The sequence below is a fragment of the Pleurodeles waltl genome, chromosome 4_2 (genome assembly GCF_031143425.1).
Source record: "Pleurodeles waltl isolate 20211129_DDA chromosome 4_2, aPleWal1.hap1.20221129, whole genome shotgun sequence".
NCBI classification, from domain to species: Eukaryota; Metazoa; Chordata; class Amphibia; order Caudata; family Salamandridae; genus Pleurodeles; species Pleurodeles waltl.
Genome location: NC_090443.1, coordinates 1012166082 through 1012191794, shown reverse-complemented (window position 1 = coordinate 1012191794; position 25713 = coordinate 1012166082). Strand labels below are relative to the sequence as shown.

Sequence of the window (25713 nt, the reverse complement as noted above, 5' to 3'; positions counted from 1 at the left end):
TGTCAGAAGTGGGATTCGAACCCACGCCTCCAGGGGAGACTGCGACCTGAACGCAGCGCCTTAGACCGCTCGGCCATCCTGACAGGTAATACTAGCTTCTTGTGGAGAACATGACAGTTTCTATCAATAAACTGCCTTCTCCATTCCAGCAGATTCTACAAATTTTTTCTCATGTGGTCCGCGCCTCCAGTATCAACGCGCTTTAATATGCCATCTTTCCAAGCACCTGTTCCTATTGCCCCACTCCGATCATTTAAAAAACCTGACTTATTTGGGGTTCTTTGGAGGATCGATTCGCCACAACGGGAAATAATATCTCAAAGAAAACCATCAGACTCAAACTTTGCTGCTGCAACACAGCCTGCGATTAGTTTATTGCTCTCGATGCAGGACAGGCTTCGGGGCGCTGGAATCATGAAGGCCACCTCAGCCACAGGCCCCAGCATACGCCTACCGTTCTGATAACTCTGGGCCGAGCTGCCTCGAAAACCGAGCGGGGTACCAGCCACAGAGAAAACTCAGCGAGTTCGTGAGAATTCAGAATACACTTAAGGGAATGGGCTCAGCAAGAGGTTTTCAGCAGCAGAATGGATGAACAAACCGATGGCAAATGCAGACAGTAAATGAAGGGAGCAATGACAACCTCTGGAAATAATTTCACTGTTGATTGTATCCTGCACCTGCTCTCATTTGGGATTTGTTCACGAATCTCTCAGTGCCTTGCACTTGAGTGTCCGTAGTGTAATAGTTATCACGTTCGCATCACATGTGAAAGGTCCGGGGTGGAAACACATTTTTTTTATAACTTTGGAATCACACAAATTGTTAATGATGGAGAGAAAGTAGATGGTTTGAAGTTACTTAAATTACAAAAAAACATTGGTGAACAGAGGACTGCAGAAGGGAAGCAAATATAAACACAAGCTAAAGGAGCAAAGCATTGCTGGGGTCTTTACTCGGAGTCATGAGAGTCCGGTTGAGAAGAGAGGTGCCACAAACTGACCCTCAGATACTGGGTTCATTACACCCTGGAACCCGAGCCTCTGCTTTAGCCTGGCGTGGCTCCTGGTGGAGAGGGAGTTCAGTAACTATTTCCATCACTACTGCTACCTTTACTAATAATACTATGCTACTAAGAGCACTTGGATTACTTAAATTGTCACTGCTACATTTATTACTATTACTACCACAATGGATAAAGTAATACTGTGACTATTTATCCTACTGCTACTGCAATGAATACTACTAATACTGTGACTGCTTACACTACTATTGATACATTTCTTACTGCTACCACCACAATGACTACTACTAATACTGTGACTACTTACACTACTACTGCTACCTTCAGTACCACTACAACTACCAGTACTACTACTACTAGCACTAATGCTACTTCACTACTGGTGGTAATTTCCTTACTACTAGTACAATGCTTTCTAATAGTTTATCACCACTTCCACTACTACTGCTATTTCACTCCTACAATTCCTACTGCTAGTATTGTGACTACACATCTGCTTCTACTTTTATTACTATTACCATTATTTTTGTGTCTGCTAGTAATACTCTGACTACTTCTACCAATACTTCTGCATTTCACACTATTACTGGGACTACTGCTAGTTCTGTAACTACTTCCATCACTACTACTACCTTTACTACTAATACTATGCTACAGCTCAAATCTCTGTCTGCTTTACTCTGCAGCAGGGAGGTGTTCCATGGGTGAAAGTGGGTGTTCCCACGCATCCACCCAAGGATTTTGGCACATTCACAGATTTCTCATTCGTAGTCTGGGAATGCGTCACAATGCCACGGCTTGACATGTGAGGCATAACGAGAAGAAATATCTTTATTTCTCCTTGTTTTTCCCTCTTTCTACCTGTGCTTCCTTCGGCAGGATACGTACAGAGGTAAGTGCCTCTTAGGATTGTTTCTGTGTAGGAAGTTATCCCTGGGTGCACAAAAACAATCTCGGCTCCTTCAAAGGCACCCATGAAACACGACGCAAGCGTGCCTGCCTGCTTTGGTGCTAGGCAGCCAAAAGGAAAAGACAGAAATGCACTGTATAATGGTAAATACAGTGCCTACCTGTCCTCTCCCTTTCACGCAGAGCAGCAAGGCAGCTTGTCACATTGCGCTGCGTCAAGGAATGACAAATCTGCCCCTAAGTGTCTACTATCACTCAATGAGTTTATGCTTGCCTTTGATTATCTACAGAACTCTACTGCGCTTTGGTTGTGTGCGCTATGCAAATAACATACACACAACACATAGATAACATACAAAACGTTATCTCATTACACAAGCATCAGCCTTACGTATCAGGACATATTATCACATTGCTGGCAAGTTTACCAGGTCCCTGTGTTTTGTGCTGCTCCAGTACAGGTTTTTGCCATTGAATTCTGTGGCGGTTTTCTAATGGCACAAACAAAACTACAAATCCCAGAATTCAACGAAAAAAGCTGGACTGGAGCAGCACATGACGCCTGGCCCTGAGTACTTGGCAGGGCTGCTAATATAATATATAATACAGTTTGCTGTGTGCTCTAAGTTTTTCTGCTCGCAGGCATTCCTTTCTGTTCTGGGGTGGTCCCAAGGTGTGCACTGCCGTTCTACTACTTTTGAGAGAGGTAGTTTTGGAAGAACAAGAAACACAATAATAATATTTACCAGATGTGCCTTAGACCTTTCGTACTCCTGAGATGTTTTTTTCGTGCAGGCACATTCAGGTAAGTTGTATAGGAAGTATGAAATAGTGTCATTCTTATACAGGCTTACAGGTGGTGTGTAATGTTGAGCTAGTCCTTGAGCTGGCCGTTTATGCAAGCAGCTAAATAAAGGCGATTTGTCAGAAGTGGGATTCGAACCCACGCCTCCAGGGGAGACTGTGACCTGAACGCAGCGCCTTAGACCGCTCGGCCATCCTGACAGGTAATACTAACTTCTTGTGGTGCACATGACAGTTTCTATCAATAAACTGCCTTCTCCATTCCAGCAGATTCTACAAATTTTTTCTCATGTGGTCCGCGCCTCCAGTATCAACGCCCTTTAATATGCCATCTTTCCAAGCACCTGTTCCTTTTGCCCCACTCCGATCATTTAAAAAACCTGACTTATTTGGGGTTCTTTGGAGGATCGATTTGCCACAACGGGAAATAATATCTCAAAGAAAACCATCAGACTCAAACTTTGCTGCTGCAACACAGCCTGCGATTAGTTTATTGCTCTCGATGCAGGACAGGCTTCGGGGCGCTGGAATCATGAAGGCCACCTCAGCCACAGGCCCCAGCATGCACCTACCGTTCTGATAACTCTGGGCCGAGCTGCCTCGAAAACCGACCGGGGTACCAGCCACAGAGAAAACTCAGCGAGTTCGTGAGAATTCAGAATACACTTAAGGGAATGGGCTCAGCAAGAGGTTTTCAGCAGCAGAATGGATGAACAAACCGATGGCAAATGCCGACAGTAAATGAAGGGAGCAATGACAAGCTCTGGAAATAATTTCACTGTTGATTGTATCCCATGGGTGGCACCTGCTCTCATTTGGGATTTTTTCACGAATCTCTCAGTGCCTTGCACTTGAGTGTCCGTAGTGTAATAGTTATCACGTTCGCATCACATGTGAAAGGTCTCGGGTGGAAACACAGTTTTTTTATAACTTTGGAATCACACAAATTGTTAATGATGGAGAGAAAGTAGATGGTTTGAAGTTACTTAAATTACAAAAAAACATTGGTGAACAGAGGACTGCAGAAGGGAAGCAAATATAAACACAAGCTAAAGGAGCAAAGCATTGCTGGGGTCTTAACTCGGAGTCATGAGAGTCCGGTTGAGAAGAGAGGTGCCACAAACTGACCCTCAGATACTGGGTTCATTACACCCTGGAACCCGAGCCTCTGCTTTAGCCTGGCGTGGCTCCTGGTGGAGAGGGAGTTCAGTAACTATTTCCATCACTACTGCTACCTTTACTAATAATACTATGCTACTAAGAGCACTTGGATTACTTAAATTGTCACTGCTACATTTATCACTATTACTACCACAATGGATAAAGTAATACTGTGACTACTTATCCTACTGCTACTGCAATGAATACTACTAATACTGTTACTGCTTACACTACTATTGATACATTTCTTACTGCTACTACCACAATGACTACTACTAATACTGTGACTACTTACACTACTACTGCTACCTTCAGTACCACTACAACTACCAGTACTACTACTACTAGCACTAATGCTACTTCACTACTGGTGGTAATTTCCTTACTACTAGTACAATGCTTTCTAATAGTTTATCACCACTTCCACTACTACTGCTATTTCACTCCTACAAATCCTACTGCTAGTATTGTGACTACACATCTGCTGCTACTTTTATTACTATTACCATTATTTTTGTGTCTGCTAGTAGTACTCTGACTACTTCTACCAATACTTCTGCATTTCACACTATTACTGGGACTACTGCTAGTTCTGTAACTAGTTCCATCACTACTACTACCTTTACTACTAATACTATGCTACAGCTCAAATCTCTGTCTGCTTTACTCTGCAGCAGGGAGGTGTTCCATGGGTGAAAGTGGGTGTTCCCACGCATCCACCCATAGATTTTGGCACATTCCCAGATTTCTCATTCGTAGTCTGGGAATGCGTCACAATGCCACGGCTTGCCATGTGAGGCATAACGAGAAGAAATATCTTTATTTCTCCTTGTTTTTCCCTCTTTCTACCTCTGCTTCCTTCGGCAGGATACGTACAGAGGTAAGTGCCTCTTAGGATTGTTTCTGTGTAGGAAGTTATCCCTGGGTGCACAAAAACAATCTCGGCTCCTTCAAAGGCACCCATGAAACACGACGCAAGCGTGCCTGCCTGCTTTGGTGCTAGGCAGCCAAAAGGAAAAGACAGAAATGCACTGTATAATGGTAAATACAGTGCATACCTGTCCTCTCCCTTTCACGCAGAGTAGCAAGGCAGCTTGTCGCATTGCGCTGCGTCAAGGAATGATAAATCTGCCCCTAAGTGTCTACTATCACTCATTGAGTTTATGCATGCCTTTGATCATCTACAGAACTCTACTGCGCTTTGGTTGTGTGCGCTATGCAAATAACATACACACAACACATAGATAACATACAAAACGTTATCTCACTACACAAGCATCAGCCTTACGTCTCAGGCCATATTATCACATTGCTGGCAAGTTTACCAGGTCCCTGTGTTTTGTGCTGCTCCAGTACAGGTTTTTGCCATTGAATTCTGTGGCGGTTTTCTAATGGCACAAACAAAACTACAAATCCCAGAATTCAACGAAAAAAGCTGGGCTGGAGCAGCACATGACGCATGGCTCTGAGTACTTGGTAGGGCTGCTAATATAATATATAATACAGTTTGCTGTGTGCTCTAAGTTTTTCTGCTCGCAGGCATTCCTTTCTGTTCTGGGGTGGTCCCAAGGTGTGCACTGCCGTTCTGCTACTTTTGAGAGAGGTAGTTTTGGAAGAACAAGAAACACAATAATAATATTTACCAGATGTGCCTTTGACCTTTCGTACTCCTGAGATGTTTTTTTCGTGCAGGCACATTCAGGTAAGTTGTATAGGAAGTATGAAATAGTGTCATTCTTTTACAGGCATATATTAGGTGGTGTGTAATGTTGAGCTAGTCCTTGAGCTGGCCGTTTATGCAAGCAGCTAAATAAAAGCGATTTGTCGGAAGTGGGATTCGAACCCACACCTCCAGGGGAGACTGTGACCTGAACGCAGCACCTTAGACCACTCGGCCATCCTGACAGGTAATACTAGTTTCTTCTGATGCACATGACAGTTTCTATCAATAAACTGCCTTCTCCATTCCAGCAGATTCTACAAATTTTTTCTCATGTGGTCCGCGCCTCCAGTATCAACGCCCTTTAATATGCCATCTTTCCAAGCACCTGTTCCTTTTGCCCCACTCCGATCATTTAAAAAACCTGACTTATTTGGGGTTCTTTGGAGGATCGATTCGCCACAACAGGAAATAATATCACAAAGAAAACCATCAGACTCAAACTTTGCTGCTGCAACAGAGCCTGTGATTAGTTTATTGCTCTCGATGCAGGACAGGCTTCGGGGCGCTGGAATCATGAAGGCCACCTCAGCCACAGGCCCCAGCATGCGCCTACCGTTCTGATAACTCTGGACCGAGCTGCCTCGAAAACCGAGCGGGGTACCAGCCACAGAGAAAACTCAGCGAGTTCGTGAGAATTCAGAATACACTTAAGGGAATGGGCTCAGCAAGAGGTTTTCAGCAGCAGAATGGATGAACAAACCAATGGCAAATGCAGACAGTAAATGAAGGGAGCAATGACAAGCTCTGGAAATAATTCCACTGTTGATTGTATCCCATGGGTGGCACCTGCTCTCATTTGGGATTTGTTCACGAATCTCTCAGTGCCTTGCACTTGAGTGTCCGTAGTGTAATAGTTATCACGTTCGCATCACATGTGAAAGGTCCCGGGTGGAAACACAGTTTTTTAATAACTTTTGAATCACACAAATTGTTAATGATGCAGAGAAAGTAGATGGTTTGAAGTTACTTAAATTACAAAAAAACATTGGTGAACAGAGGACTGCAGAAGGGAAGCAAATATAAACACAAGCTAAAGGAGCAAAGCATTGCTGGGGTCTTAACTCGGAGTCATGAGAGTCCGGTTGAGAAGAGATGTGCCACGAACTGGCCCTCAGATACTGGGTTCATTACACCCTGGAACCCGAGCCTCTGCTTTAGCCTGGCGTGGCTCCTGGTGGAGAGGGAGTTCAGTAACTATTTCCATCACTACTGCTACCTTTACTAATAATACTATGCTACTAAGAGCACTTGGATTACTTAAATTGTCACTGCTAAATTTATTACTATTACTACCACAATGGATAAAGTAATACTGTGACTACTTATCCTACTGCTACTGCAATGAATACTACTAATACTGTGTCTGCTTACACTACTATTGATACATTTCTTACTGCTACTACCACAATGACTACTACTAATACTGTGACTACTTACACTACTAATGCTACCTTCAGTACCACTACAACTACCAGTACTACTACTACTAGCACTAATGCTACTTCACTACTGGTGGTAATTTCCTTACTACTAGTACAATGCTTTCTAATAGTTTATCACCACTTCCACTACTACTGCTATTTCACTCCTACAATTCCTACTGCTAGTATTGTGACTACACATCTGCTGCTACTTTTATTACTATTACCATTATTTTTGTGTCTGCTAGTAGTACTCTGACTACTTCTACCAATACTTCTGCATTTCACACTATTACTGGGACTACTGCTAGTTCTGTAACTACTTCCATCACTACTACTACCTTAACTACTAATACTATGCTACAGCTCAAATCTCTGTCTGCTTTACTCTGCAGCAGGGAGGTGTTCCATGGGTGAAAGTGGGTGTTCCCACGCATCCACCCATGGAATTCGGCACATTCCCAGATTTCTAATTCGTAGTCTGGGAATGCGTCACAATGCCACGGCTTGCCATGTGAGGCATAACGAGAAGAAATATCTTTATTTCTCCTTGTTTTTCCCTCTTTCTACCTGTGCTTCCTTCGGCAGGATACGTACAGAGGTAAGTGCCTCTTAGGATTGTTTCTGTGTAGGAAGTTATCCCTGGGTGCACAAAAACAATCTCGGCTCCTTCAAAGGCACCCATGAAACACGACGCAAGCGTGCCTGCCTGCTTTGGTGCTAGGCAGCCAAAAGGAAAAGACAGAAATGCACTGTATAATGGTAAATACAGTGCATACCTGTCCTCTCCCTTTCACGCAGAGCAGCAAGGCAGCTTGTCGCATTGCGCTGCGTCAAGGAATGATAAATCTGCCCCTAAGTGTCTACTATCACTCATTGAGTTTATGCTTGCCTTTGATCATCTACAGAACTCTACTGCGCTTTGGTTGTGTGCGCTATGCAAATAACATACACACAACACATAGATAACATACAAAACGTTATCTCACTACAAAAGCATCAGCCTTACGTCTCAGGCCATATTATCACATTGCTGGCAAGTTTACCAGGTCCCTGCGTTTTGTGCTGCTCCAGTACAGGTTTTTGCCATTGAATTCTGTGGCGGTTTTCTAATGGCACAAACAAAACTACAAATCCCAGAATTCAACGAAAAAAGCTGGACTGGAGCAGCACATGACGCATGGCCCTGAGTACTTGGCAGGGCTGCTAATATAATATATAATACAGTTTGCTGTGTGCTCTAAGTTTTTCTGCTCGCAGGCATCCCTTTCTGTTCTGGGGTGGTCCCAAGGTGTGCACTGCCGTTCTACTACTTTTGAGAGAGGTAGTTTTGGAAGAGCAAGAAACACAATAATAATATTTACCAGATGTGCCTTAGACCTTTCGTACTCCTGAGATGTTTTTTTCGTGCAGGCACATTCAGGTAAGTTGTATAGGAAGTATGAAATAGTGTCATTCTTTTACAGGCTTACAGGTGGTGTGTAATGTTGAGCTAGTCCTTGAGCTGGCCGTTTATGCAAGCAGCTAAATAAAAGCAATTTGTCAGAAGTGGGATTCGAACCCACGCCTCCAGGGGAGACTGCAACCTGAACGCTGCGCCTTAGACCGCTCAGCCATCCTGACAGGTAATTCTAGCTTCTTGTGGTGCACATGACAGTTTCTATCAATAAACTGCCTTCTCCATTCCAGCAGATTCTACAAATTTTTTCTCATGTGGTCCGCGCCTCCAGTATCAACGCCCTTTAATATGCCATCTTTCCAATCACCTGTTCCTTTTGCCCACTCCGATCATTTAAAAAACCTGACTTATTTGGGGTTCTTTGGAGGATCGATTCGCCACAACGGGAAATAATATCACAAAGAAAACCATCAGACTCAAACTTTGCAGCTGCAACACAGCCTGCGATTAGTTTATTGCTCTCGATGCAGGACAGGCTTTGGGGCGCTGGAATCATGAAGGCCACCTCCTCCACAGGCCCAAGCATGCGCCTACCGTTCTGATAACTCTGGGCCGAGCTGCCTCGAAAACCGAGCGGGTACCAGCCACAGAGAAAACTCAGCGAGTTCGTGAGAATTCAGAATACACTGAAGGGAATGGGCTCAGCAAGAGGTTTTCAGCAGCAGAATGGATGAACAAACCAATGGCAAATGCAGACAGTAAATGAAGGGAGCAATGACAATCTCTGGAAATAATTTCACTGTTGATTGTATCCCATGGGTGGCACCTGCTCTCATTTGGGATTTGTTCATGAATCTCTCAGTGCCTTGCACTTGAGTGTCTGTAGTGTAATAGTTATCACGTTCACATCACATGTGAAAGGTCCCGGGTGGAAACACATTTTTTTTATAACTTTGGAATCACACAAATTGTTAATGATGGAGAGAAAGTAGATGGTTTGAAGTTACTTAAATTACAAAAAAACATTGGTGAACAGAGGACTGCAGAAGGGAAGCAAATATAAACACAAGCTAAAGGAGCAAAGCATTGCTGGGGTCTTAACTCGGAGTCATGAGAGTCCGGTTGAGAAGAGAGGTGCCACAAACTGACCCTCAGATACTGGGTTCATTACACCCTGGAACCCGAGCCTCTGCTTTAGCCTGGCGTGGCTCCTGGTGGAGAGGGAGTTCAGTAACTATTTCCATCACTACTGCTACCTTTACTAATAATACTATGCTACTAAAAGCACTTGGATTACTTAAATTGTCACTGCTACATTTATCACTATTAGTACCACAATGTATAAAGTAATACTGTGACTACTTATCCTACTGCTACTGCAATGAATACTACTAATACTGTGACTGCTTACACTACTATTGATACAGTTCTCACTGCTACTACCACAATGACTACTACTAATACTGTGACTACTTACACTACTACTGCTACCTTCAGTACCACTACAACTACCAGTACTACTACTACTAGCACTAATGCTACTTCACTACTGGTGGTAATTTCCTTACTACTAGTACAATGCTTTCTAATAGTTTATCACCACTTCCACTACTACTGCTATTTCACTCCTACAATTCCTACTGCTAGTATTGTGACTACACATCTGCTGCTACTTTTATTACTATTACCATTATTTTTGTGTCTGCTAGTAGTACTCTGACTACTTCTACCAATACTTCTGCATTTCACACTATTACTGGGACTACTGCTAGTTCTGTAACTACTTCCATCACTACTACTACCTTTACTACTAATACTATGCTACAGCTCAAATCTCTGTCTGCTTTACTCTGCAGCAGGGAGGTGTTCCATGGGTGAAAGTGGGTGTTCCCACGCATCCACCCAAGGATTTTGGCACATTCCCAGATTTCTCATTCGTAGTCTGGGAATGCGTCACAATGCCACGGCTTGCCATGTGAGGCATAACGAGAAGAAATATCTTTATTTCTCCTTGTTTTTCCCTCTTTCTACCTGTGCTTCCTTCGGCAGGATACGTACAGAGGTAAATGCCTCTTAGGATTGTTTCTGTGTAGGAAGTTATCCCTGGGTGCACAAAAACAATCTCGGCTCCTTCAAAGGCACCCATGAAACACGATGCAAGCGTGCCTGCCTGCTTTGGTGCTAGGCAGCCAAAAGTAAAAGACAGAAATGGACTGTATAATGGTAAATACAGTGCATACCTGTCCTCTCCCTTTCACGCAGAGCAGCAAGGCAGCTTGTCGCATTGCGCTGCGTCAAGGAATGAGAAATCTGCCCCTAAGTGTCTACTATCACTCATTGAGTTTATGCTTGCCTTTGATCATCTACAGAACTCTACTGCGCTTTGGATGTGTGCGCTATGCAAATAACATACACACAACACATAGATAACATACAAAAAGTTATCTCACTACACAAGCATCAGCCTTACGTCTCAGGCCATATTATCACATTGCTGGCAAGTTTACCAGGTCCCTGCGTTTTGTGCTGCTCCAGTACAGGTTTTTGCCATTGAATTCTGTAGCGGTTTTCTAATGGCACAAACAAAACTACAAATCCCAGAATTTAACGAAAAAAGCTGGACTGGAGCAGCACATGACGCATGGCCCTGAGTACTTGGCAGGGCTGCTAATATAATATATAATACAGTTTGCTGTGTGCTCTGAGTTTTTCTGCTCGCAGGCATTCCTTTCTGTTCTGGGGTGGTCCCAAGGTGTGCACTGCCGTTCTACTACTTTTGAGAGAGGTAGTTTTGGAAGAACAAGAAACACAATAATAATATTTACCAGATGTGCCTTAGACCTTTCGTACTCCTGAGATGTTTATTTCGTGCAGGCACATTCAGGTAAGTTGTATAGGAAGTATGAAATAGTGTCATTCTTTTACAGGCATATATTAGGTGGTGTGTAATGTTGAGCTAGTCCTTGAGCTGGCCGTTTATGCAAGCAGCTAAATAAAAGCGATTTGTCAGAAGTGGGATTCGAACCCACGCCTCCAGGGGAGACTGCGACCTGAACGCAGCGCCTTAGACCGCTCAGCCATCCTGACAGGTAATACTAGCTTCTTCTGGTGCACATGACAGTTTCTATCAATAAACTGCCTTCTCCATTCCAGCAGATTCTACAAATTTTTTCTCATGTGGTCCGCGCCTCCAGTATCAACGCCCTTTAATATGCCATCTTTCCAAGCACCTGTTCCTTTTGCCCCACTCCGATCATTTAAAAAACCTGACTTATTTGGGGTTCTTTGGAGGATCGATTCCCCACAACAGGAAATAATATAACAAAGAAAACCATCAGACTCAAACTGCTGCAACAGAGCCTGCGATTAGTTTATTGCTCTCGATGCAGGACAGGCTTCGGGGCGCTGGAATCATGAAGCCCACCTCAGCCACAGGCCCCAGCATGCACCTACCGTTCAGTTAACTCTGTGCCGAGCTGCCTCGAAAACCGAGCGGGGTACCAGCCACAGAGAAAACTCAGCGAGTTCGTGAGAATTCAGAATACACTTAAGGGAATGGGCTCAGCAAGAGGTTTTCAGCAGCAGAATGGATGAACAAACCAATGGCAAATGCAGACAGTAAATGAAGGGAGCAATGACAAGCTCTGGAAATAATTCCACTGTTGATTGTATCCCATGGGTGGCACCTGCTCTCATTTGGGATTTGTTCACGAATCTCTCAGTGCCTTGCACTTGAGTGTCCGTAGTGTAATAGTTATCACGTTCGCATCACATGTGAAAGGTCCCGGGTGGAAACACATTTTTTTTATAACTTTGGAATCACACAAATTGTTAATGATGGAGAGAAAGTAGATAGTTTGAAGTTACTTAAATTACAAAAAAACATTGGTGAACAGAGGACTGCAGAAGGGAAGCAAATATAAACACAAGCTAAAGGAGCAAAGCATTGCTGGGGTCTTAACTCGGAGTCATGAGAGTCCGGTTGAGAAGAGAGGTGCCACAAACTGACCCTCAGATACTGGGTTCATCACACCCTGGAACTCGAGCCTCTGCTTTAGCCTGGCGTGGCTCCTGGTGGAGAGGGAGTTCAGTAACTATTTCCATCACTACTGCTACCTTTACTAATAATACTATGCTACTAAGAGCACTTGGATTACTTAAATTGTCACTGCTACATTTATTACTATTACTACCACAATGGATAAAGTAATACTGTGACTACTTATCCTACTGCTACTGCAATGAATACTACTAATACTGTGACTGCTTACACTACTATTGATACATTTCTTACTGCTACTACCACAATGACTACTACTAATACTGTGACTACTTACACTACTACTGCTACCTTCAGTACCACTACAACTACCAGTACTACTACTACTAGCACTAATGCTACTTCACTACTGGTGGTAATTTCCTTACTACTAGTACAATGCTTTCTAATAGTTTATCACCACTTCCACTACTACTGCTATTTCACTCCTACAATTCCTACTGCTAGTATTGTGACTACACATCTGCTGCTACTTTTATTACTATTACCATTATTTTTGTGTCTGCTAGTAGTACTCTGACTACTTCTACCAATACTTCTGCATTTCACACTATTACTGGGACTACTGCTAGTTCTGTAACTACTTCCATCACTACTACTACCTTTACTACTAATACTATGCTACAGCTCAAATCTCTGTCTGCTTTACTCTGCAGCAGGGAGGTGTTCCATGGGTGAAAGTGGGTGTTTCCACGCATCCACTCAAGGATTTTGGCACATTCCCAGATTTCTCATTCGTAGTCTGGGAATGCGTCACAATGCCACAGCTTGCCATGTGAGGCATAACGAGAAGAAATATCTTTATTTCTCCTTGTTTTTCCCTCTATCTACCTGTGCTTCCTTCGGCAGGATACGTACAGAGGTAAATGCCTCTTAGGATTGTTTCTGTGTAGGAAGTTATCCCTGGGTGCACAAAAACAATCTCGGCTCCTTCAAAGGCACCCATGAAACACGACGCAAGCGTGCCTGCCTGCTTTGGTGCTAGGCAGCCAAAAGGAAAAGACAGAAATGCACTGTATAATGGTAAATACAGTGCATACCTGTCCTCTCCCTTTCACGCAGAGCAGCAAGGCAGCTTGTCGCATTGCGCTGCGTCAAGGAATGATAAATCTGCCCCTAAGTGTCTAGTATCACTCATTGAGTTTATGCTTGCCTTTGATCATCTACAGAACTCTACTGCGCTTTGGTTGTGTGCGCTATGCAAATAACATACACACAACACATATATAACATACAAAACGTTATCTCACTACACAAGCATCAGCCTTACGTCTCAGGCCATCTTATCACATTGCTGGCAAGTTTACCAGGTCCCTGCGTTTTGTGCTGCTCCAGTACAGGTTTTTGCCATTGAATTCTGTGGCGGTTTTCTAATGGCACAAACAAAACTACAAATCCCAGAATTCAACGAAAAAAGCTGGACTGGAGCAGCACATGACGCATGGCCCTGAGTACTTGGCAGGGCTGCTAATATAATATATAATACAGTTTGCTGTGTGCTCTAAGTTTTTCTGCTCGCAGGCATTCCTTTCTGTTCTGGGGAGGTCCCAAGGTGTGCACTGCCGTTCTACTACTTTTGAGAGAGGTAGTTTTGGAAGAAAAAGAAACACAATAATAATATTTACCAGATGTGCCTTAGACCTTTCGTACTCCTGAGATGTTTTTTTCGTGCAGGCACATTCAGGTAAGTTGTATAGGAAGTATGAAATAGTGTCATTCTTTTACAGGCTTACAGGTGGTGTGTAATGTTGAGCTAGTCCTTGAGCTGGCCGTTTATGCAAGCAGCTAAATAAAAGCAATTTGTCAGAAGTGGGATTCGAACCCACGCCTCCAGGGGAGACTGCAACATGAACGCAGCGCCTTAGACCGCTCGGCCATCCTGACAGGTAATACTAGTTTCTTGTGGTGCACATGACAGTTTCTATCAATAAACTGCCTTCTCCATTCCAGCAGATTCTACAAATTTTTTCTCATGTGGTCCGCGCCTCCAGTATCAACGCCCTTTAATATGCCATCTTTCCAATCACCTGTTCCTTTTGCCCCACTCCGATCATTTAAAAAACCTGACTTATTTGGGGTTCTTTGGAGGATCGATTCTCCACAACGGGAAATAATATCACAAAGAAAACCATCAGACTCAAACTTTGCAGCTGCAACACAGCCTGCGATTAGTTTATTGCTCTCGATGCAGGACAGGCTTTGGGGCGCTGGAATCATGAAGGCCACCTCAGCCACAGGCCCAAGCATGCGCCTACCGTTCTGATAACTCTGGGCCGAGCTGCCTCGAAAACCGAGCGGGTACCAGCCACAGAGAAAACTCAGCGAGTTCGTGAGAATTCAGAATACATTGAAGGGAATGGGCTCAGCAAGAGGTTTTCAGCAGCAGGATGGATGAACAAACCGATGGCAAATGCAGACAGTAAATGAAGGGAGCAATGACAAGCTCTGGAAATAATTTCACTGTTGATTGTATCCCATGGGTGGCACCTGCTCTCATTTGGGATTTGTTCACGAATCTCTCAGTGCCTTGCACTTGAGTGTCCGTAGTGTAATAGTTATCACGTTCGCATCACATGTGAAAGGTCCCGCGTGGAAACACATTTTTTTTATAACTTTGGAATCACACAAATTGTTAATGATGGAGAGAAAGTAGATGGTTTGAAGTTACTTAAATTACAAAAAAACATTGGTGAACAGAGGACTGCAGAAGGGAAGCAAATATAAACACAAGCTAAAGGAGCAAAGCATTGCTGGGGTCTTAACTCGGAGTCATGAGAGTCCGGTTGAGAAGAGAGGTGCCACAAACTGACCCTCAGATACTGGGTTCATTACACCCTGGAACCCGAGCCTCTGCTTTAGCCTGGCGTGGCTCCTGGTGGAGAGGGAGTTCAGTAACTATTTCCATCACTACTGCTACCTTTACTAATAATACTTTGCTACTAAAAGCACTTGGATTACTTAAATTGTCAATGCTACATTTATCACTATTACTACCACAATGGATAAAGTAATACTGTGACTACTTATCCTACTGCTACTGCAATGAATACTACTAATACTGTTACTGCTTACACTACTATTGATACATTTCTTACTGCTACTACCACAATGACTACTACTAATACTGTGACTACTTACACTACTACTGCTTCCTTCAGTACCACTACAACTACCAGTACTACTACTACTAGCACTAATGCTACTTCACTACTGGTGGTAATTTCCTTACTACTAGTACAATGCTTTCTAATAGTTTATCACCACTTCCACTACTACTGCTATTTCACTCCTACAATTCCTACTGCTAGTATTGTGACTACACATCTGCTGCTACTTTTATTACTATTTCCATTATTTTTGTGTCTGCTAGTAGTACTCTGACTACTTCTACCAATACTTCTGCATTTCACACTATTACTGGGACTACTGCTAGTTCTGTAACTACTTCCATCACTACTACTACCTTTACTACTAATACTATGCTACAGCTCAAATCTCTGTCTGCTTTACTCTGCAGCAGGGAGGTGTTCCATGGGTGAAAGTGGGTGTTCCCACGCATTCACCCAAGGATTTTGGCACATTCCCAGATTTCTCATTCGTAGTCTGGGAATGCGTCACAATGCCACGGCTTGCCATGTGAGGCATAACGAGAAGAAATATCTTTATTTCTCCTTGTTTTCCCCTCTTTCTACCTGTTCTTCCTTCGGCAGGATACGTACAGAGGTAAATGCCTCTTAGGATTGTTTCTGTGTAGGAAGTTATCCCTGGGTGCACAAAAACAATCTCGGCTCCTTCAAAGTCACCCATGAAACAGGACGCAAGCGTGCCTGCCTGCTTTGGTGCTAGGCAGCCAAAAGGAAAAGACAGAAATGCACTGTATAATGGTAAATACAGTGCATACCTGTCCTCTCCCTTTCACGCAGAGCAGCAAGGCAGCTTGTCGCATTGTGCTGCGTCAAGGAATGATAAATCTGCCCCTAAATGTCTACTATCACTCATTGAGTTTATGCTTGCCTTTGATCATCTACAGAACTCTACTGCGCTTTGGTTGTGTGTGCTATGCAAATAACATACACACAACACATAGATAACATACAAAACGTTATCTCACTACACAAGCATCAGCCTTACGTGTCAGGCCATATTATCACATTGCTGGCAAGTTTACCAGGTCCCTGCGTTTTGTGCTGCTCCAGTACAGGTTTTTGCCATTGAATTCTGTGGCGGTTTTCTAATGGCACAAACAAAACTACAAATCCCAGAATTCAACGAAAAAAGCTGGACTGGAGCAGCACATGACGCATGGCCCTGAGTACTTGGCAGGGCTGCTAATATAATATATAATACAGTTTGCTGTGTGCTCTAAGTTTTCTGCTCGCAGGCATTCCTTTCTATTCTGGGGTGGTCCCAAGGTGTGCACTGCCGTTCTACTACTTTTGAGAGAGGTAGTTTTGGAAGAACAAGAAACACAATAATAATATTTACCAGATGTGCCTTTGACCTTTCGTACTCCTGAGATGTTTTTTTCGTGCAGGCACATTCAGGTAAGTTGTATAGGAAGTATGACATAGTGTCATTCTTTTACAGGCATATATTAGGTGGTGTGTAATGTTGAGCTAGTCCTTGAGCTGGCCGTTTATGCAAGCAGCTAAATAAAGGCGATTTGTCAGAAGTGGGATTCGAACCCACGCCTCCAGGGGAGACTGCGATTTGAACGCAGCGCCTTAGACCGCTCGGCCATCCTGACAGGTAATACTAGCTTCTTCTGGTGCACATGACAGTTTCTATCAATAAACTGCCTTCTCCATTCCAGCAGATTCTACAAATTTTTTCTCATGTGGTCCGCGCCTCCAGTATCAACGCCCTTTAATATGCCATCTTTCCAAGCACCTGTTCCTTTTGCCCCACTCTGATCATTTAAAAAACCTGACTTATTTGGGGTTCTTTGGAGGATCGATTCGCCACAACAGGAAATAATATCACAAAGAAAACCATCAGACTCAAACTTTGCTGCTGCAACAGAGCCTGCGATTAGTTTATTGCTCTCGATGCAGGACAGGCTTCGGGGCGCTGGAATCATGAAGGCTACCTCAGCCACAGGCCCCAGCATGCGCCTACCGTTCTGATAACTCTGGGCCGAGCTGCCTCGAAAACCGAGCGGGGTACCAGCCACAGAGAAAACTCAGCGAGTTCGTGAGAATTCAGAATACACTTAAGGGAATGGGCTCAGCAAGAGGTTTTCAGCAGCAGAATGGATGAACAAACCAATGGCAAATGCAGACAGTAAATGAAGGGAGCAATGACAAGCTCTGGAAATAATTCCACTGTTGATTGTATCCCATGGGTGGCACCTGCTCTCATTTGGGATTTGTTCACGAATCTCTCAGTGCCTTGCACTTGAGTGTCCGTAGTGTAATAGTTATCACGTTCGCATCACATGTGAAAGGTCCCGGGTGGAAACACAGTTTTTTTATAACTTTGGAATCACACAAATTGTTAATGATGGAGAGAAAGTAGATGGTTTGAAGTTACTTAAATTACAAAAAAACATTGGTGAACAGAGGACTGCAGAAGGGAAGCAAATATAAACACAAGCTAAAGGAGCAAAGCATTGCTGGGGTCTTAACTCAGAGTCATGAGAGTCCAGTTGAGAAGAGAGGTGCCACAAACTGACCCTCAGATACTGGGTTCATTACACCCTGGAACCCGAGCCTCTGCTTTAGCCTGGCGTGGCTCCTGGTAGAGAGGGAGTTCAGTAACTATTTCCATCACTACTGCTACCTTTACTAATAATACTATGCTACTAAGAGCACTTGGATTACTTAAATTGTCACTGCTACATTTATTACTATTACTACCACAATGGATAAAGTAATACTGTGACTACTTATCCTACTGCTACTGCAATGAATACTACTAATACTGTGACTGCTTACACTACTATTGATACATTTCTTACTGCTACTACCACAATGACTACTACTAATACTGTGACTACTTACACTACTACTGCTACCTTCAGTACCACTACAACTACCAGTACTACTACTACTAGCACTAATGCTACTTCACTACTGGTGGTAATTTCCTTACTACTAGTACAATGCTTTCTAATAGTTTATCACCACTTCCACTACTACTGCTATTTCACTCCTACAATTCCTACTGCTAGTATTGTGACTACACATCTGCTGCTACTTTTATTACTATTACCATTATTTTTGTGTCTGCTAGTAGTACTCTGACTACTTCTACCAATACTTCTGCATTTCACACTATTACTGGGACTACTGCTAGTTCTGTAACTACTTCCATCACTACTACTACCTTTATAACTAATACTTTGCTACAGCTCAAATCTCTGTCTGCTTTACTCTGCAGCAGGGAGGTGTTCCATGGGTGAAAGTGGGTGTTCCCACGCATCCACCCATGGATTTTGGCACATTCCCAGATTTCTCATTCGTAGTCTGGGAATGCGTCACAATTGCACGGCTTGCCATGTGAGGCATAACGAGAAGAAATATCTTTATTTCTCCTTGTTTTTCCCTCTTTCTACCTGTGCTTCCTTCGGCAGGATACGTACAGAGGTAAGTGCCTCTTAGGATTGTTTCTGTGTAGGAAGTTATCCCTGGGTGCACAAAAACAATCTCGGCTCCTTCAAAGGCACCCTTGAAACACGACGCAAGAGTGCCTGCCTGCTTTGGTGCTAGGCAGCCAAAAGGAAAAGACAGAAATGCACTGTATAATGGTAAATACAGTGCATACCTGTCCTCTCCCTTTCACGCAGAGCAGCAAGGCAGCTTGTCGCATTGCGCTGCGTCAAGGAATGAGAAATCTGCCCCTAAGTGTCTACTATCACTCATTGAGTTTATGCTTGCCTTTGATCATCTACAGAACTCTACTGCGCTTTGGTTGTGTGCGCTATGCAAATAACATACACACAACACATAGATAACATACAAAACGTTATCTCACTACACAAGCATCAGCCTTACGTGTCAGGCCATATTATCACATTGCTGGCAAGTTTACCAGGTCCCTGCGTTTTGTGCTGCTCCAGTACAGGTTTTTGCCATTGAATTCTGTGGCGGTTTTCTAATGGCACAAACAAAACTACAAATCCCAGAATTCAACGAAAAAAGCTGGACTGGAGCAGCACATGACGCATGGCCCTGAGTTCTTGGCAGGGCTGCTAATATAATATATAATACAGTTTGCTGTGTGCTCTAAGTTTTCCTGCTTGCAGGCATTCCTTTCTGTTCTGGGGTGGTCCCAAGGTGTGCACTGCCGTTCTACTACTTTTGAGAGAGGTAGTTTTGGAAGAACAAGAAACACAATAATAATATTTACCAGATGTGCCTTAGACCTTTCGTACTCCTGAGATGTTTTTTTCGTGCAGGCACATTCAGGTAAGTTGTATAGGAAGTATGAAATAGTGTCATTCTTTTACAGGCTTACAGGTGGTGTGTAATGTTGAGCTAGTCCTTGAGCTGGCCGTTTATGCAAGCAGCTAAATAAAAGCAATTTGTCAGAAGAAGGATTCGAACCCTCGCCTCCAGGGAAGACTGCAACCTGAACGCAGCGCCTTAGACCGCTCGGCCATCCTGACAGGTAATACTAGCTTCTTGTGGTGCACATGACAGTTTCTATCCATAAACTGCCTTCTCCATTCCAGCAGATTCTACAAATTTTTTCTCATGTGGTCCGCGCCTCCAGTATCAACGCCCTTTAATATGCCATCTTTCCAATCACCTGTTCCTTTTGCCCCACTCCGATCATTTAAAAAACCTGACTTATTTGGGGTTCTTTGGAGGATCGATTCGCCACAACGGGAAATAATATCACAAAGAAAACCATCAGACTCAAACTTTGCAGCTGCAACACAGCCTGCGATTAGTTTATTGCTCTCGATGCAGGACAGGCTTTGGGGCGCTGGAATCATGAAGGCCACCTCAGCCACAGGCCCAAGCGTGCGCCTACCGTTCTGATAACTCTGGGCCGAGCTGCCTCGAAAACCGAGCGGGTACCAGCCACAGAGAAAACTCAGCGAGTTCGTGAGAATTCAGAATACACTGAAGGGAATCGGCTCAGCAAGAGGTTTTCAGCAGCAGGATGGATGAACAAACCGATGGCAAATGCAGACAGTAAATGAAGGGAGCAATGACAAGCTCTGGAAATAATTTCACTGTTGATTGTATCCCATGGGTGGCACCTGCTCTCATTTGGGATTTGTTCACGAATCTCTCAGTGCCTTGCACTTGAGTGTCCGTAGTGTAGTAGTTATCACGTTCGCATCACATGTGAAAGGTGATGAAGCAGAAAATGAAGGTTTTGCTTTTATTAATGCGTAAACGTAGTGTGAAATAATCATGTGTGACTTTAACCAAACTAATAAAGATTGTACGGGGACAAAATGTGCCCTCAGAATAGTTTGCCAACATTTATACGCGTGCTTTATATAACGTGATGTATTAGAACTGCACTAATCCGACATAATCGAAAACGTGTGCTTTGATTTGCTTGTTTGAAATGCTTTAGCTTAGCATGACTTTAGCGGAGGCTTTGGCCTAGTGGCCTGGTCTCACGGTTTAGATGCTCGTATTTTTCCACTGTGCTAATAAACGTGTATTTTTGCTTGAAGCTGTACTTTTCCACAGAAACCGTTCACATGCTTATCTTAAGGTTTCGTGCCAGCCTGGCATATTTTCTCTTTACTCCAAGGTCGATCTGCAGGTGCGGACAATGGAAGTTCTGAGAGTAAGCTAATTGGCATAAAATGTTGCAACTTGCGTACCCATCTCCAAGGATAATGTATGCTTAAGTAAAAGCTTGAGAACTGTCGTTTTTGATTGGACAATTTGAAGCTAACCTATGAACCCTCCAATGGAAGACCCTACTGGATTCGAACTGTTGTCTATAAAAACCAGGTGCACGAGAGGAAACTCTCTCTCCATTATTGGACATCCCGCCATTTTGTAGACTTCGTAGCTATTATGGCCCACTTTGCTGCGACGCCATTTTGAAAGAGACTTTGATTCTTTCTCTAATCGAGAGAAAGAGACTTTAGATGATTCTTGCCCTAGAAACTTTAACTTTGATCCCTTTGCATGAAGTAGTAGTTTTACCTTGCCGCCGTGAGGCAATTGCCCCGTCCACCCCTGCCCCTTTGCCCCGTCCTATGCTGATCGAAACGGTACCCATGCTGACCGAAGAACGGTACCTGTGAGATGAAGACTTCCTTGTATGCTGATCGTAATTGGTAAATATGAAAGGAAATTGTAAAATTGCATTGTGTTTCTTTTAGGTAACCAACTGCTGATTTTGATAAGATCCCTAGTTAGGAGTTTTTTCTAAATTAATGTTGCTAAATTGTTTTTGCATGAAGTCCCACATGCCGATGCTAATTTGAGGTTAGACGAGGACTCCATATGTCGCACGATGCAATTTGAGATCTTGTTATGCTGACTAAATGTATGCAATTAGTTCATTACAGATTATAGTATTAGTAATTTGCATTGCTATTATCGAATGCCTTGTGATTCAAATGCTACATAGATTGCACTTGTTCCGCCGTTATGGACAGCTATTAATGTTCATATATGTTTATCATTTGGTGTTGAGACACATCTATATTGTGCTAGCTTTGTTAATATAGGGAAATAAAATTCACTAACTTTGAATAAACTGGTGTGGTTATTCCTGACTGAAAGGTCAGGGTTCGCCGAAATGTATTCTGGATTAATTGTCAAGTGTTATGTTGATCAAGGTATTGCTTATGTTCGTTATTGATTATTGATTTGAATGAAATTGATTGATTAAGAGTACAGAGAGTTCCCACTTAGTCAAAAGATTCATCGGCCTAAAAAGCGTCCGAACACAGGTAAAATTATTACTACGGACCGCTCTATCAAAGGTCCCGGGTGGAAACACAGTTTTTTTATAACTTTGGAATCACACAAATTGTTAATGATAGAGAGAAAGTAGATGGTTTGAAGTTACTTAAATTACAAAAAAACATTGGTGAACAGAGGACTGCAGAAGGGAAGGAAATATAAACACAAGCTAAAGGAGCAAAGCATTGCTGGGGTCTTAACTCGGAGTCATGAGAGTCCGGTTGAGAAGAGAGGTGCCACAAACTCACCCTCAGATACTGGGTTCATTACACCCTGGAACCCGAGCCTCTGCTTTAGCCTGGCGTGGCTCCTGGTGGAGAGGGAGTTCAGTAACTATTTCCATCACTACTGCTACCTTTACTAATAATACTATGCTACTAAGAGCACTTGGATTACTTAAATTGTCACTGCTACATTTATTACTATTACTACCACAATGGATAAAGTAATACTGTGACTACTTATCCTACTGCTACTGCAATGAATACTACTAATACTGTGACTGCTTACACTACTATTGATACATTTCTTACTGCTACTACCACAATGACTACTACTAATACTGTGACTACTTACACTACTACTGCTACCTTCAGTACCACTACAACTACCAGTACTACTACTACTAGCACTAATGCTACTTCACTACTGGTGGTAATTTCCTTACTACTAGTACAATGCTTTCTAATAGTTTATCACCACTTCCACTACTACTGCTATTTCACTCCTACAATTCCTACTGCTAGTATTGTGACTACACATCTGCTGCTACTTTTATTACTATTACCATTATTTTTGTGTCTGCTAGTAGTACTCTGACTACTTCTACCAATACTTCTGCATTTCACACTATTACTGGGACTACTGCTAGTTCTGTAACTACTTCCATCACTACTACTACCTTTACTACTAATACTATGCTACAGCTCAAATCTCTGTCTGCTTTACTCTGCAGCAGGGAGGTGTTCCATGGGTGAAAGTGGGTGTTCCCACGCATCCACCCATGGATTTTGGCACATTCCCAGATTTCTCATTAGTAGTCTGGGAATGCGTCACAATGCCACGGCTTGCCATGTGAGGCATAACGAGAAGAAATATCTTTATTTCTCCTTGTTTTTCCCTCTTTCTACCTGTGCTTCCTTCGGCAGGATACGTACAGAGGTAAGTGCCTCTTAGGATTGTTTCTGTGTAGGAAGTTATCCCTGGGTGCACAAAAACAATCTCGGCTCCTTCAAAGGCACCCATGAAACAGGACGCAAGCGTGCCTGCCTGCTTTGGTGCTAGGCAGCCAAAAGGAAAAGACAGAAATGCACTGTATAATGGTAAATACAGTGCATACCTGTCCTCTCCCTTTCACGCAGAGCAGCAAGGTAGCTTGTCGCATTGCGCTGCGTCAAGGAATGATAAATCTGCCCCTAAGTGTCTACTATCACTCATTGAGTTTATGCTTGCCTTTGATCATCTACAGAACTCTACTGCGCTTTGGTTGTGTGCGCTATGCAAATAACATGCACACAACACATAGATAACATACAAAACGTTATCTCACTACACAAGCATCAGCCTTACGTGTCAGGCCATATTATCACATTGCTGGCAAGTTTACCAGGTCCCTGCGTTTTGTGCTGCTCCAGTACAGGTTTTTGCCATTGAATTCTGTGGCGGTTTTCTAATGGCACAAACAAAACTACAAATCCCAGAATTCAACGAAAAAAGCTGGACTGGAGCAGCACATGACGCATGGCCCTGAGTACTTGGCAGGGCTGCTAATATAATATATAATACAGTTTGCTGTGTGCTCTAAGTTTTTCTGCTCGCAGGCATTCCTTTCTGTTCTGGGGTGGTCCCAAGGTGTGCACTGCCGTTCTACTACTTTTGAGAGAGGTAGTTTTGGAAGAACAAGAAACACAATAATAATATTTACCAGATGTGCCTTTGACCTTTCGTACTCCTGAGATGTTTTTTTCGTGCAGGCACATTCAGGTAAGTTGTATAGGAAGTATGAAATAGTGTCATTCTTTTACAGGCATATATTAGGTGGTGTGTAATGTTGAGCTAGTCCTTGAGCTGGCCGTTTATGCAAGCAGCTAAATAAAGGCGATTTGTCAGAAGTGGGATTCGAACCCACGCCTCCAGGGGAGACTGCGACCTGAACGCAGCGCCTTAGACCGCTCGGCCATCCTGACAGGTAATACTAGCTTCTTCTGGTGCACATGACAGTTTCTATCAATAAACTGCCTTCTCCATTCCAGCAAATTCTTCGAATTTTTTCTCATGTGGTCCGCGCCTCCAGTATCAACGCCCTTTAATATGCCATCTTTCCAAGCACCTGTTCCTTTTGCCCCACTCCGATCATTTAAAAAACCTGACTTATTTGGGGTTCTTTGGAGGATCGATTCGCCACAACAGGAAATAATATCACAAAGAAAACCATCAGACTCAAAATTTGCTGCTGCAACAGAGCCTGCGATTAGTTTATTGCTCTCGATGCAGGACAGGCTTCGGGGCGCTGGAATCATGAAGGCCACCTCAGCCACAGGCCCCAGCATGCGCCTACCGTTCTGATAACTCTGGGCCGAGCTGCCTCGGAAACCAAGCGGGGTACCAGCCACAGAGAAAACTCAGCGAGTTCGTGAGAATTCAGAATACACTTAAGGGAATGGGCTCAGCAAGAGGTTTTCAGCAGCAGAATGGATGAACAAACCAATGGCAAATGCAGACAGTAAATGAAGGGAGCAATGACAAGCTCTGGAAATAATTCCACTGTTGATTGTATCCCATGGGTGGCACCTGCTCTCATTTGGGATTTGTTCACGAATCTCTCAGTGCCTTGCACTTGAGTGTCCGTAGTGTAATAGTTATCACGTTCGCATCACATGTGAAAGGTCCCGGGTGGAAACACAGTTTTTTTATAACTTTGGAATCACACAAATTGTTAATGATGGAGAGAAAGTAGATGGTTTGAAGTTACTTAAATTACAAAAAAACATTGGTGAACAGAGGACTGCAGAAGGGAAGCAAATATAAACACAAGCTAAAGGAGCAAAGCATTGCTGGGGTCTTAACTCGGAGTCATGAGAGTCCGGTTGAGAAGAGAGGTGCCACAAACTGACCCTCAGATACTGGGTTCATTACACCCTGGAACCCGAGCCTCTGCTTTAGCCTGGCGTGGCTCCTGGTGGAGAGGGAGTTCAGTAACTATTTCCATCACTACTGCTACCTTTACTAATAATACTATGCTACTAAGAGCACTTGGATTACTTAAATTGTCACTGCTACATTTATTACTATTACTACCACAATGGATAAAGTAATACTG

General features: G+C 43.3%; 5 non-coding genes across 5 annotated transcripts; all 5 read right to left on the bottom strand.

Moving 5' to 3' along the window:
- Nucleotides 1-83, bottom strand: TRNAL-CAG (transfer RNA leucine (anticodon CAG)). Its single transcript has one exon. It is a non-coding gene; the product is annotated as a tRNA-Leu (tRNA).
- An 11362-nt stretch (nucleotides 84-11445) lies between these two features.
- On the bottom strand, nucleotides 11446-11528 carry TRNAL-CAG (transfer RNA leucine (anticodon CAG)). The gene has a single exon. It is a non-coding gene; the product is annotated as a tRNA-Leu (tRNA).
- A 2774-nt stretch (nucleotides 11529-14302) lies between these two features.
- TRNAM-CAU (transfer RNA methionine (anticodon CAU)) lies at nucleotides 14303-14385 on the bottom strand. Its single transcript has one exon. It is a non-coding gene; the product is annotated as a tRNA-Met (tRNA).
- Nucleotides 14386-17165: 2780 nt separating this feature from the next.
- Nucleotides 17166-17248, bottom strand: TRNAL-CAA (transfer RNA leucine (anticodon CAA)). The gene has a single exon. It is a non-coding gene; the product is annotated as a tRNA-Leu (tRNA).
- Nucleotides 17249-24497: 7249 nt separating this feature from the next.
- TRNAL-CAG (transfer RNA leucine (anticodon CAG)) lies at nucleotides 24498-24580 on the bottom strand. Its single transcript has one exon. It is a non-coding gene; the product is annotated as a tRNA-Leu (tRNA).
- Nucleotides 24581-25713: the final 1133 nt, after the last annotated feature.